This window comes from Vombatus ursinus, unplaced genomic scaffold, assembly GCF_900497805.2.
Source record: "Vombatus ursinus unplaced genomic scaffold, bare-nosed wombat genome assembly UNPS02014770.1, whole genome shotgun sequence".
NCBI lineage: Eukaryota > Metazoa > Chordata > Mammalia > Diprotodontia > Vombatidae > Vombatus > Vombatus ursinus.
In genome coordinates, this window is record NW_020954548.1 from 2007296 (window position 1) to 2018864 (window position 11569).

At 39.6% G+C, this 11569-nt stretch overlaps 1 pseudogene; it reads right to left on the reverse strand.

The window, feature by feature from the left end:
• Positions 1-9161: 9161 nt before the first annotated feature.
• On the reverse strand, positions 9162-11328 carry LOC114043807 (annotated as a pseudogene).
• Between the last annotated feature and the right edge of the window lie 241 nt (positions 11329-11569).

The window sequence follows — 11569 nt, forward strand, 5'->3', positions numbered from 1 at the left end:
GAAGTTTATTGAAGAAAGTGATGCAGTTTTGTGTGTGTGTGTGTGTGTGTGTGTGAGAGAGAGAGAGAGAGAGAGAGAGAGAGAGAGAGAGAGATGAAGTGATGGTGAGTGGGGATGAATGAGAATGACAGAGCAAGCTACTGGAGAAAATGGATTGGAATGGGATCGTTTGTGCAATTATCTCCAGGACATGTTACACACACACACACACACACACACACAATATACATTGCCATTCTCCTCCATTCATTCATTCATTCATTCATTCATTCATTCATTTGACAGGCACATATTAAGGTGCTAAGCACATGCTAGGCAATGTTTTAGGTTCTGGGGATTCAAAGACTGAAATGAAACAGTTCCTGCTCCTAAGGAGCTTATTATTTAGTTGGGAAAGACAACATGTACACAGAAATTAAATACAAAATAATTTCCAGGGGGCAGGCACTAGCAACTGATGAGTGGGATGCACCAGGATTGACTTCATATAAGAAGTTGGACTTGAGTTAAGCTTTGAAGGAAGCTAGAGATTATATCTGGCAGAGGTAAGGAAGAAGTTTATTCTGGGCATGGTGGACAGTTTATATAAAGGCAATGAGATGGCAATGAGAGACAATAAATAGACTAAAGTGGTTTAAGTGTAGAGTGCTTGAAGGAGAGTTATGAGAAATAAGATAAGAAAGGTAGACTGATGACAGCTTGTGAAGGGATTTACAATCCAAATAGGCAAGTTTGTAATTTACTCTGGAAGCAACAAGGAGCCACTGAAACTTCTTGAGGTGGAGAATAACTTGGTTAGACCCGGTTAAGAACATCCATCTGGTAATTGTATGGAGGGTGGGACTGGGAGGGGGAAAGACTTGAGTCAGGCAGACCAAACAGAAGGATATTGCAATAGTAAAGAGAGAAGTGGTGAAGGACTGAACTAGGGTTATGGATGTGCAAGTGGAGAGACGGGACAGATGAGGAATATATTGTAGAGGCGGAATTGGCAAGATTTGCAATTGATTGTATATAAAGAGTAAGGGAAAAATTGATGTTGATTTTCATGTTGTGGATCTGCGAACCTTCTACAGAAATGGGAAAGTTAGTAAGAGAAGAGGTTTCCATGGGAAGATAATGAATTTTGTTTTAAACATGTTAAATTTTTTTTAGGCAATTGAGGTTCAGTGACTTGCCCAGGGTCACACAGCTAGTAAGTGTCAAGTGTTTGGTCTGAGGCCAGATTTGAACTCAGGTCCTCCTGACTTTAGGGCTGGTGCTCTATCCACTGTGCCACCTAGCTGCCCCTAAACATGTTAAATTTGAGATGCCTATGGTAATTCAGTTGTCAATGTCCAATAGGCAGTTGGTGATACAGGAGTGGAGTTCAGGAGAAAGATTAGGGTTAAATGTAGATCTGGGAATCATATGCATAGAGATGCAAATCTTTACATTGGATAAATTGATTATTAAGATTATAATAACTTCATTTGAAGGATCTTGTTTCATTCTTTGTAGAATTTCTCTAGATTTTCATCTTCTGTAAGAGATGGTGCATAAAAGGTGACTATCTTCATGGTGATCTTTTTTTTTTTAATAATACCATCTTGAGAGTATCTCATAACTTGCACTTGTGGGTTGGATGCCCCTATGGGTTACTGTGTGAGTAGTTACTCCTAACACTGTAGCTCATAAACCCCCACCAGTGTGCTTTGTTTTAACCATAAGCCAGTAGACAATTCACATTTAGCATAGGCATTTACTAAAATGTATAGTAAGAACAGTTGGTAAAAAAAAAATTCTCTTCCATTTCAACATGGGCCTTACTCTCCTACAAATAAACATAGTATACATGGAAAAAATGGACTCAAGCTTACAATACGATGGCAGTAAGGCAAATATGTAGGGCAAACATGTGACAAACAGTAGATTAAAACCTGATAATACATGGCAGGGAAGTCCTTACCCTCTCTGTGAAGTACTCATGCAGCTCTCCTTACACGTAAAGTTTATGCTGAGCAGGCCCCTGAGCTAGGCTCCCAAGGTCTATTTTCTTGAGTCCACTACCAGTTCTCTTCTATGCCTCCAAAAGTTATACTTCTTGAAATGACTTTATTCCTTGGGTGATTGTCTCTATTTATTAATTCTGTTCTTGGGTACATGTCTCTGCTCCTACTTGGATGCATTATTTGCTGCTAGCCTAATAACTGTGATAAGATGGTTGATGGTCAAGAGACTTAAGATAGTGTCCTTCCTTTTCTTTGCTGCTTTCTGGTATAGGCAAAAGTATCTGCCTCCATAAATTGCTCCTGAGCTTGGAATATTTTGCCACTGAATAACTTACTGGTTTTATTCGTAAGCTTGGGGGAGTGACTTATTATCAACCAATCACAAAATATTTCCTGTATAATGTCAATTCCCTTCATCCAATGGCCAAGCCCTATCATCCTTTCAAGTTGATTAATTTCTAGTTGTTGTGACTTACTACCCACTGGCATGGAGTTGTAGGAAAATTCCTTATCACCTACTTTATACTTTCTAATTGTATTCTGGGTCTTCTGTGCTTAAATTCATCTGAGATAGGGAGGGAAGCTCTTTCCCTCATACTTTTGAGATTTATCAAATGAGATGAGATGACCAGATGAGATGACCAAGTTTTCTCAGGAAATGATGTTTCTTGTTGCCTGTGGGTGCATAATGAAACCAACTCCTTTACTTGCCTTTCCAAGCAGAACCTGTGAGCCATCCTCTCATTTAACTTCAACTTCCTTACATTTTCTGTTTTCATTTATCATAGAAAATTCAGTACGGATCAATTCATTTCCTCAAGCACTGTAACCACTTGTTGGTCATTGGACAGGGATCTTGCATGTTAAGTACCTTCATGATAAATACATGTTAAGTACTTCACTTTTGTGTTTGCATCCCAGTATCTAATATAGTGCTGCCATATAGCCAGAACTCATTAAATTCTTGCAAGTTAAATAGGTGGTCTAAAAACTCAGGCCTTTATCCCTTCCTTTCTTCCACTCTGCTACAATTACTGCAGAAGTAGAAGGGGGCTGGTTGCGCAGAACTGAGAGATGTTTAGAATTTTTCTTGATTTCTTGGGTTGCCATGACCAAAAAATCCATTACCTAGTTGCCAACCTACTGGTAAATTTTAAGGTTTAGTTGAGGTTAGTATTCCATGAAAACACAGATTTAGCTGGAGTTTAGAGTGCTAAGAAGGGTTTTTGCCATCTTCAAAACTAGAGATGTCACTCCTTAATCCATCTTTTAGACTATTAATTAAAAAGACAATTAGATCTGGTCTCAGCACTTGTGCTTTCCCAGGGGCAAAACCAACTCGCTCTAGGGCGGGTGAGGTCCACCCAGGACCCGCCTTCAGGTTAAGAAGGAACCTGCCCAGCTGGTCTCCAACTTCACAGACCACAGTCACCATCTTCCATCACAGTGAGGAAGTGAGGAAGGACTATTTGACAGGAATTTGGGAGCTTGAGTGTTCCACAAGAATGGACACTGAGAAAGTTTCTATATTCACCTCTAGGAGAGAGACAAGCTCACTAAAAGGCAGACCCTTTAATGCAGAGTATCTGTCAATCTAACTAGTTTCCGTAACATTGTATGAATGATCCTGGAGAATAGTATAAGGAATTGTTTCAAGCAAAATCTTTTCCTGCTCGGGACCTAGAATCTGCCCACCTTTCTTTTTTTTTCTTCTTCTTCTTTTCTTTTTTTTTTAAGGCAATTGGGGTTAAGTGACTTACCCAGGGTCACAGAGCTAGTAAGTGTTAAGTGTTTGGTCTGAGGCTGGATTTGAACTCAGGTCCTCCTGACTTCAGGGCCAGTGCTCTATCCACTGTGCCACCTAGCTGCCCCCGATAACACACCTTTCTATAATGCTTTAGGGTCTCCAACAACCTTGTGAGGAAGATAATTCAAGTATTATACCACGAATGAGGAAATAGAGGCTTTAAAGTGAGTTGTCGAGCATTTCACAGCTTGTCAGAATCACTGCTAGAATTTAGCGTCAGGTCTTTTGAGTTCAAGGCCAGGCCTCTTTCTACCATATACAGTGCTTAGCATACATTATTTCTCATGTGGTTGAAGAGAATAAGTCCCTTATACCCCAAACATTCAGGATGCACTCCTGTGCTCCCCATGGCCATGATCATTGAAATTAAATGAACTGGAGATCTCAACTAAGTCAAGATAGTCATGTAAGGTAAAGGAGGACAAAAGGATTCAGAATTAGAATCCAATTAAATTTAGCAAATATTTATTAAATACCTACTACTATCCAAGCACTATGCAAGGTACTGAGGATAAAAAGACAAAAATGAAAATACTTTCTAGCCTCAACAAACTTACCTTCTACTGGGGAAAACATGTCATAGGTAGATAGACAAGTAGATAGATCTGTACATATGTATGTATATAAGCATATATACATACACATATATGTAGATATATATATATACATATACATACACACATATATAGATACATACACACACAAAATAAATGCAAATTAATTTTTGGTGGGGAGGAGAGTACTGACAACTGGAAAAATCAGGGTTTCCTGCAGAAGATGACACTTGGGCTGAGTCTTGAATGGATCTAGGGATTTTAAGAGGAGGAGCTGAAAAGGAGTAGGATTCCAGTCATAGAGGACAGCTTGTGGAAAGGTATGGAGATGGGAGATGGAATGTGTATGATCATGTACAAAGAAGAACACGTATGCCGATTTGGCTAGAATGTAGTAAGGAGCAATGTGAAATCAGTCTGGAAAGATAGCTTGGAGCCAGATTGTGAAAGGTTTCAAATGTCAAACAAAGGAGGGAAGGGGGAAGGGAATAAGCATTTATACAGCACTTACTACATGCCAGGCACTGTGCTAAGGACTTTTATAAATATAGAGGGTCTGTGTTTTATCCTAGAGCTAATAGGGAGCCCCTGACATTTCTTGAGTAGAAAAATGATGAAGTCACTCACGTCCTTGGAGGATACCAATTTGGTAGCTCTGTGGACAATGGATTGGACAGAAGAAAGACTTGACAAGAAGACCAGTTAAGAGGCTATTACTGTATTCCAGGTAAAAGGACCTGAATAAGGGTGGTGTCTGTGAGAGTGGAGAGAGGAGGATGGATGCAAAATATAACACAGAAGTAGAATCAACAAAGGTTTGCAATGGATTGAATAGGGGAATGAGGGAAAGGGAAAAGTTGAGATAACTTAGGCTATGAACTTGGTTGACTAAATGGATAGAACCTTAAAGATTATCTAATTCAATTTCCTTATTTTATTGATGAAAGGATTTAGGATCAGAGAAGAAAAGTGATTTATCCAAGGTCACATCAGTAGGAAGTGGCAGAGCTGGGATTTAAGCCCTAGTCTTCTGGTTCTAAATTTAATGAGCTTTCCATAATACCGTACATGAGTTCCGTTCCCTTCCTCCATCCTGGTACCACTTTCTGATTTTCTATGTCCTGATCAGTACAAATAAAGAATGTACTTCAGTGGTCACTTTATTCTAATCCACACTGCATGTTTTCATTGGTCTAAGACACAATTATAATGTAATTATATCTTTCAATAGTGTGAATCCAAATACCTGTGATGACTTCAGGGGATTCATTATTTGCACTTATCGGGACCTGGATGTAAAGCCCTGAACCCTTCCACTACAACTTTCTGGGTTCTCTTAGACTGTCTTCTTATTTAAGCTCCTAGGATCATAAAATCATAGATTTAGAGCTGGAAAGGATTTTGGAGGCCATCTAGTCCAATGCCCCCATTTTCAAACCCAGGTTTGAATACAGTGTGTTTCCCACTACTCCATATTGCCTCTCTATAGCCAAGGTTTCTCCTCCCTGTCTTAGACCTTACTTCCCTGAGCCCTCAGCCCTAAGTTCTATCTCACTGATGACTAAACAACCCTTTCTCCTCCATCTCTCAGATTCTAATCTCTCATAACATCTGCTGACTTTGTGGGTACAGTTCAACCCAGAAGGTTGGGAAGCTCAGAGGCTACGAGGATGCCAGTGAGCAGGCAGGAAAGCATTGCTATAGTTTTCCCATCCCAACAAAAGTTTTTACTGTTTCTACATCAGGGGACGTGGAATGACCTCATGTAGACAAGGGGGAAGTGAGGTTCATTTATTTAGACTTCCCAGAAACCTTTGACCAGGATCCACACAAAATACTATTTTAAAAAATGAAAGCTGGAATAAGGTAAAGGGAGTATGAAAGTTCTTCCTGCTACTCTAGGCTCCAGAAAATTCTGTTTACATGGAACATCTATTTCAATTAAAACCTCTAACTTGCTGCATTGAGGTCTCTACTTGCTTGATATTATGGGTCTAACTTCATGAAGGTTAATTCTTTATGGTCCTAGGGTGTACATTGGGAATTGCTGCCATTTTTATGGTGATTTATCTTTTACAAAGTGATTACCCTGTGAGGTGGGTAGACAAACATTATCATTACCTTCATTGTATAGCTAGGGAAACTGAGGGTCAAACAGCATGGATGACTTCCTTAGGCCACCCACCTAGCAAGCATCAGAACTGGCACTTAAATGCAGGGATTCTGATTCCAAGTCCAGGGCTTTTTTCACCATTTCAGGCTATGAGAACAAGGCCGTGAAGTGAGAGTCAGGGCCTTGGCTACTGACTCCTCCAGGACTCCCTGTGTCATAGGCTTGTGGCCTCAGCATTTAGGAAGCGCCTGTAGCAATAGCTGAGAGGCTATCTGAGCAATCGTGAAGTCGCAGGAATGTTTGGGGTTGTTTCTAATGTTGCTGTAAGGACTCCAACCTCTTGGCAGAATGGATGACTTGTAAAGCTGGGTAAACACAATGGGGCTTTATAAATACATTGTAAATCCCCCTCCATCACAAGAATTGATCTTTCTGGAAGATCTTTGACAAAGGGGGCCTGTGTTCCTGCCTCAGCTGTCTCTGGGAGGGTCAGTGATGAAGAGAGGGCCAATGACAGCGGCTGGCAGAGAGGTATTAACAGAAAGATTTCCCTTTACTCTCCTGACACTCCCCTCTACACTTCTGCCTTCAAAGATCCACATCATCCTTTGTGCCAAATTGTGAAACAAAGAAAGCTTGTCTTTGGCAGCCTCCAGCCTTCCTTGTCTTTTGTCCTTGTGCCCTAGTTCTTCCCTTCCCCAGATCTACTAAGTGCCAGTGTCTTTATGCATCTACCTGCATCCAAAACCTGCTCTCCAGAAAGGTTCAGAGACTCTCATTCACATGGAGACATTAATTATCCCAGGGTTTTGGATAGGGACACATTCCAGAGGCATTTGCTGTACAAGTCATTCATAGAAATCATAAAATATAACAGTGGCTTAACATACTGCTGTTTGGCCTTCGTTCTCAAAGAGGACCATGACATCAGGGAGGTGATGCCATGACATGCAAGTGAATTGGATTTAAGTGAGGGAAGGTTGTGCAAAGTCACTAGCCTCACTTTCACCTCTGGAGCCATGTGGGTCCAGTGGCCAGATGTAGATCAAGACAACTGGAGATGGCCCCGGATACAGTGGGGAACATTGGCCTTTTCAAGTTAAGGCCTTTAACAGGTCTCAGTTTGACTGAGGCAACTCCTATTCAGTGATTAGAGCATAATGAGAAATGAGGGAAAGAATGGCCTCAAAACAAGATAGATCTGGGAGGGGGAGACCCTCAACTAATAGAAGTAATATGGGGGTGGAGATTTCTCAGCATGCCTGAAATACCACCATGAAGGGGGGACCTACTGTGCCAAATCATAAAGCCACTCTTTCTTAGTGGTTTGGGACCTCATCCCTCTGCCCCCTCTAGGAGTTCTGCCCACATGTCATAGGACCAAAAGAATAGTCTCATAGAATATCAGAGATGACAGGGACCTTAGAACAAAGAACACAGAAAGGTAGGGCTGAAATAGAATTTAGAGCAAAAAAGGAACTTTAAATTACAGATTACAGAATGGCATTGCTAAAAGACACCTTGGCATTAACAACAAAGTGGTCTATTGTTTTCCATATGTATTTTTTCCCCCACTGGAAAAGGCTTTTATTTCACCATAAAAATGCAAACTGGAATAAACACAACCTTTTACAACCCAAAGGTTATAACTACTTTAAAGTATTCCTGAGCTTCATCTTGAGAAGCAAAATATTATAAAATTTAAAAAGTTTGCAGGCTTGAATCTATTTGAAACATTCCAAGTAAAAATAATTTAGCAAAACAGCTTCTTTAATTTTGTAAAACAGCTTCTTAAAAAAACTACACACACACTAATTTGTACTAGAAACAAAAGCTTTTAACTAACTTTTTTACTCTCAATTATTTTAATTTGTAAAAAGTCAATGTTTCAGAAGCAATGGAGCATCTCCAGACCACCTTGTCTCATACTCCCACTTACTGGAATCTTTAAAAAATAGAGTGCATTTGCATTTTCAATTTTAAAGGAATTCTACCCACATTTCATATATGACTTACTGTGCCATGATCATTTTGTTCCCACATCTTTCCACCACCATCTCCATGTTTTTGAATCAGTTAAATATAAAATAAAAATCAAACTAGCAAGTTCTTTCTTTCTTTTAAATGTCCTGTAAGTTCTTGTGGTTGTTTGTAACACTTAACATTTGGCAGTTTATCTCAAGCTCAATTAAATTTGTCCTTTTTCTGCAGTACATGTTGACTTCATTGAGAGCATAAAGCATTTTTAGTCAAGAATTTTGCATGCATTTATGTAGTAGGCCTGGAATTCTTAAACTGTCAGTCTATACATTTCTCCTGATTAAAAGAGGATTGATGACATAAAGCTATCAGATCAAAATATTTAAAAAGAAAAAGGACAGTTAATGAAAAACAAATTACCAACACAGTTGAAACTGAAGCACAAATAATTATGCAATCTTAAAAAAGGAAAATAAAATTTCCGATGTAATTGCATTTCCTTTCACAAAGGAGTTCACTTTACATTCACTAAGCAGAGACTCAGTTTCCTTAATGGGGTCAGGAAGCCCAAAACTTCAGAACCTCTTGCTGGTCCTGGTCTATCCTGTAAGTGGGCCTTAAAAAGGCAGAGTCCTTAACTATCTGCTCCAAGTACTTTTGTGTTTGCTCAGGGATCGGATCTCCCTCGTCAATCGTGCTTTCTACCCACACTTCTTCTATCCCGGGCTTCTATCCCTTCTACTGTATCTGTCTCTGCTGTAGGACCTCCGGTACCGAGATCTACTTGGGGCTTACACTTCTTCGGTGAGGACTATAATCTTTGTAAGAGTGTCTTCTATGAAGTTGTTTTCCTTTTCTTTGTCTTTCATCCTCTTTACTCGCTTCCCTTCTATGCTTGCTCCTATCCCTTTTATGTCTCTCCTCAGTACTTCTGTCTCTGCTGGACCGACTTTTCCCCTTACTTGGTTCTCTATCACATTTGTCTTGCGCAGAAGATAAATCTTTTTTGGACATGTTCTGGTCACAATTAAATGTACTTTTTTGTTGCTGATTATTGGCAGGAATACAAGAGAGCACACCTGAACATTTTTTTTTCCTGTATAGCTTTCACTTGTAATACAGTTAAGTTTCTTACTTTCTTTGCACTGGACTTCTTCACTTAAGTTTCCATTCACATTTTTGGAATTAAAATTAATCTCCTGATTTGATAGCATTTCTGTTTGACAGATCTGAGTTGGCAGACCTATGAGAGAATGCAAGAAGAAGTAACAGCTTGAAGACACGCACTGCATGGTATCTATAACAGGTTGTAATAGCGCAGAATGAGATGCCACTGCTTCTTCCTTGTTCTGCTGTGTCTCATCTATTTTCTTGCTCAACAAAATATTTAATAGCCTTTCCTTCAGTTTTTTCTCTTTCCTCTGGAGTCCCAGAGCTTGCTCTTTTTCCTCCTCCACCCATGTGAGTTCTGTCTCCTCAAGTTGTTGAAGGCAGATTTTTTCAGAAGTTCATGCTCTAGTAATTTTACTGCCTTTGCTCTGCTTAGCAGTTCTGCAATTAATCTTGTTGACTGAAGATTTCTTTGAGCTAACAATAATTTTCTGTCCCCTACTTTTATCTTCTCTTGTACTTTTTTCTGCTCTCCAACTTGTATCTTCTCTAGTTTTTTTTTCTGATTTCGATGGACTTCCCGGTCTTTTTGTTTTTGTTCTCTCTTACGTAGCTTCTCTTCTCATTTTCTTTCTCTTTCCAACTCCTCTAATTCTTTCTGTTTTCTTTCCTCTTCTTTTTGCCTTTCTTCAGCTTCTTTTTCTTTACATTTCTGTTCTTCTCTTTGCTGTTCAAGTTCTTCAAGTTTCTGCCTTTCAAGTTGCCATTTTTTAATTGAAGCATTACTAAGATGTTTAGTTGAGTCAGAAGAAACTTTTGTGTTGCAGGCTACTGCTTTGCCATCTTCAACTTTATACGTTAGCTTCATACTCCAAAAGGCATTCATAGCTTTGATAAAACCAACATACTCTTTATACCGAACTTAAGCTTCAAAGTTCAAATGTCCACCAAAACTAAAAGTATGAAAATTTCTGCCAGTCATTTCCTCTCTATAAGGGTCCAACATTGGGATGTCCACATTCTGTATTTCTCCAAATGTCTCAAATACCTTAATGAGAACGTCTTCATTTGGTTTTTCTGAACCAGGTTCTTTCAATGCAAACCATTTACAAGGTAGTCCTTCCAAATGAATTGTGTCTGGTCTTTTGCCTGGCAGAGTCTTATTCATATCTTTTGCATCACAGAAAAAGGAGCCCCAGTCCTGCCGAGTTGGGAAATCTATTTTAAACTCAGCAACCCGAACTTTTGAAATATCTGAGAAACCACTAAGCTTTATTGTTTTGCCATTAAGACACGCAAGAAAAGACTTAACCAAACTTTTATTTTCAACTTCTCCTTCAAAATGGATGAAATACATAGTGCTTTTAGAAATTCAAAGAGTGGAAAATTGATGACTGTACCATTCCTTTCCATCTTTCCATCACTTCCCAATTAGAAATGGATTTTCCTGGGGGCAGCTAGGTGGCGCAATTTAAAGGGCACTGGCCCTGAAGTCAGGAGGACTTGAGTTCAAATCTGGCCTCAGACCAAACACTTGACACTTACTAGCTATGTGACCCTGGGCAAGTCACTTAAACCCAATTGCCTAAAAAAAAAAAAAAGAAAAGAAAAGAAAAAGAAATGGGTTTTCCTGGCTGCTTCAATTGTGGAAGTGTCACATTAATTGTCATTTTCGTAATTGGCTTGAGGTATAATCCATATAAACTACAAAGTTCAACTGCTTCAGATGTATCATGAACTATCGTAGCAGCCACCATAGCCAAAAACTAGACCTGCTCTACGAGTCTCAGGCTCTAGCTCTTCAACAGCAGGAGGCTTACTCCCCTGCATCCCATCCTCCCCTTCCCCCACAACCCTCCCCCAGAAACTGGGAGCAACCCCATACCCCACTCCCCAACAACACCTCCTTTTCCTCTGGCTTTAGTCACAGTTCTTCTCCTATATGTATTTTCGATAAGTTGACAGCAACTATCCACTTTAGATGATTGAACAGGTCAAAAAGAATTCTGCCAGA